The sequence below is a fragment of the Cryptomeria japonica genome, chromosome 1 (assembly GCF_030272615.1).
Source record: "Cryptomeria japonica chromosome 1, Sugi_1.0, whole genome shotgun sequence".
In the NCBI taxonomy this organism is placed as follows: Eukaryota; Viridiplantae; Streptophyta; class Pinopsida; order Cupressales; family Cupressaceae; genus Cryptomeria; species Cryptomeria japonica.
This window is the reverse complement of record NC_081405.1, coordinates 582,740,776-582,744,469: the sequence shown is the minus strand read 5'-3', so window position 1 is coordinate 582,744,469 and position 3,694 is coordinate 582,740,776.

Genomic DNA, 3,694 nt, shown 5'->3' with positions numbered 1-3,694 from the left:
ATCATCCCATCCAATTGTTGAACAGGACCCCATGTTCCCAGACACTCACGATGATTCCCCTATTATTGTCCATCCTATCCAAAGTCCTATTGACACTCCATTCCCCGAGCAAGATCAAGATATCCCAGTCCATCCAATCCCAAACGATCCCCTTCCATTTCATGAAAAAAATGTCCTTTCAAATCCCATTGACATTCCAGATATCCCTTCCATCCTTTCCGATGATCCCATTAAAAGTCAAGAGCAAAGCACCTTTAAAGAGGATTCCAATGATTTTCCTCCTTGTCAAGATCAAATTATTCCTTTAAATCCTCCACAAGATCCTTTTGTTCCTCCATCTCCTTGTCTTAATGCTCCATATACACTCCAAGATCGCATTTCTTTTGATGATCCCATTATTTCTCCCATTCCACCTCTTGAAGAGCCTGTCATTGAACCATGTCCACTACACAATCCTAGTCCCCCCTCATGATCCTAATCCCCCTCATGATTCTAACGTGTCAGTGCAAGATGTTCATGAACCCTCGACATGCATAATGGGTTCTTCCACTTTGGTGCAATCCGATCCACTTCAAGATCTCATTATTTCTCTCATATCATATCCACCTCATAATGGACTCGCATCTTCTTCCCAAAGAAAAGAGTATCCTACAAGTCAAGATATTCATAAAGGCAAAGGAGTAGACCTTCATGAGAAAGAACCCCTCCATATCAAAGAAGATCTTAAGGGTCATGTCTACACAACTCACTCTCAAGATGTTGGTACCCCTACTAAATCCAACATCCCTTCAAAATCAAAACATACACCTTCCCCATCATCCCTTCCATCCATCTTAGGTCCTTATATCCCTTCATCCTTTATGCAAGGTCAGCAAAGGCACACATCCTTGAGTAAATTTCATCCATCCAAAAGAACTCCATTTCATTCATATCCATCCATGCATTCCTTTCCACCTCCAAGCAATTTGGATGCCGAGCATAAAAGTCATAAGTCTAAACATCCACATGTATTCAAGGATCAACATGTCCAATATAATCGACATGTCAAAAAAAAGTACAATATGATCTATAAAGAAAAGGAAATATCCAAAAGGCCATAAAGGCCCACTGAGCAAAATCAAGCAAAGTCAAAATATATATGGGTTCCTAAATCCCTTGTGTTGGCAATGCACTCCAAGGAAACACAAAAGCATGAAAAATCAAAAACCATGTGGATCCCTAAGCGGCTCCTTGAAGCAGAAAAGCCTAAAGAAACATCCAACTTGGCATCCAAAATTGCTATTCCTCCACCACCTTCTTCATCCATTTTGGGCCCTTATGTCCCAAAATCCATAGCCTTTCTTTCGTCAAAATCTCAATATCCAAAAAACTTTTTTCCTCCATCAGTCCATCACCCCTCAAGGTGTGTGCCAATGTCAATCTTGCCAACATTTCTATCCACTGAAGCCCAATTCTTCCAATACCCTATCCATTATCCAATGCATATTTTCTATCCTTCGATCCCTTTTATCCAATCCTTTACATAAATCCTTGCCTTAGTTTCATCTTATTTTCCATGTCCTTATCCTACCAACGTCTTTGAGCATACTTTTAAGGTCATGATCCATTTTTTTCAAGGCTACTATCCAAACAAAAAGATCCTTGAGTCCTTCTTCCATCCCCTATCATGTGTCCATCTTCTATTGAAAAAGTCAAAATACAAAAAAAAAAAAAAAAGTGAGAAAAAATAAAAAAGTGAAAAATTGAAAAAAAAAAGAAAAAAAGTAAAGCAAAAATAATTTGTTCATTGGTGAAACCCTGGCAAACAGGCATCTTGGGCAAGTACCATGATGAAAACTTGGCAAACAGGCGTCATGCGTAATCTATGAACTTCTTGCACACCACACTTGGGGGCAGGTTTCCTCCTTCATATCCTATTGCCCTTCATTATCCTATCATACCATGTCATACTCCTCCATTATCCTATTGTCCCTCATGTCCATTTTGAAATACCCAAGATGCGACCTCCAACTTTAGGGTTAGGTTTTGTACCATTGCGAATTGGACCCTCGTCTACCAAAATGACCACGTGTAGAAAGGGGCGTGACTCTGATGATGAAACAACACCTGAGGATACCCGACCCGAAACTGATTCCAATGAATGGGAGTGGAGTTCTTTTTCTTCTAGCTCCTATGCCCTTGACAATGTTTTCCTTGACCCTGATGATTTGCCCATGGAAGACAAACATGAAATAACTCCCCCTCCTAAAACATGTCCTAATGCTTGGATAGAGTCATTCTGGGATCCAAGCTCCGAATCAGATGCGAGCAGTTCGAACAGTGATACCACAGACATTTACATCTTTACCATCTCGGCCCTCTCCCTCCTTAAAACCGATGATGACATGCCCCGTTGTCTATCCGCAGCTTATCCAACATGACCAACAAGAACCACTCACATTGGATTGTTTTCAAAATGACGAAGCAATTGCATAATTTCTTGGACTACGGGAAGGCATACCACAAGGTGATCATAAGGCAAGATTTTCTATTGATCTGGATTCCACGACATATTTTGGGGAGTCAACTCCATCTTCCAGTCATAAAAATGAAAAAAGAAAAGAAAAATTACAAAATAAAAAAGATAAGTCTTTGAGTGAAAACCATAAGGCACTCTCTGATCATAAAAAAGTAAAAATAAAAGACGTACCTACGGGTGAAAACCTCTCTGAGGCACCCAAAGGTGCAAGATTGGACGTACCCTCATCAAGTCAGGATAAATCAACATTGCTTGTGGAAATGACCGAAGAAATAAATTTGGGTACACCTAACAACCCTAAGGTCATTCATTTTGCTACTTCTCTATCAAAACAGGAAAAGATAGATTTTGTCAATTTCTTTCTTGAGAAAAAGATCAGTTTTGCATGGTCCTATGTAGATATGCCTGGCCTTGATCTAGAATTAGTCCTTCATCACTTGCCATTAAAAGCAGATGCCAAGCCTGTCAAATAGAAACTCAGAAAGATGCATCCCCAGGTGGCTCTCTTGGTCAAGGTAGAACTAAAAAAATTACTAGACGTGGGCTTTATTAGACCCATTGATTATGCAGACTGGATTTCAAATTTGGTACCAGTTAGCAAAGTAACTGGGGCCATTAGAATCTGTACAGATTTTAGGGATCTCAATAAAGCATGCCCTAAAGATGACTTTCCACTTCCAAATATAGACATCATAGTTGACATGACTGCTGGATATGAGATGCTCTCATTGATGGATGATTTCTTTGGCTATAACCAAATTCACATTGCTCCTGAAGATCAACATAAGACTGCATTCACATGTGCTTGGGGCATTTACTGCTGGAATGTGATGCCCTTTGGTCTTAAAAATGCTAGAGCAACATATCAAAGAGCTATGACGACAATTTTCCATGATTTCATGCATACTTTGATGGAGGACTATGTTGATGACTTATTATGCAAATCTGTCACAAGAGATAGTCATCTAGCCATCCTTGCCCCAATCTTTGACCGAATGGAAACTTACAAGCTTAGACTCAATCCAAAGAAGTGTGTCTTTGGTGTCACAACCGGCAAATTACTAGGGTACATTGTTTCTCACAGAGGCATCGAAGTTGACCCTGCCAAGGTTAAAGCAATAATGGATATGCCTCCTCCTTCCAATCTCCGTCAACTAAGAAGTCTGCAAGGAAAGC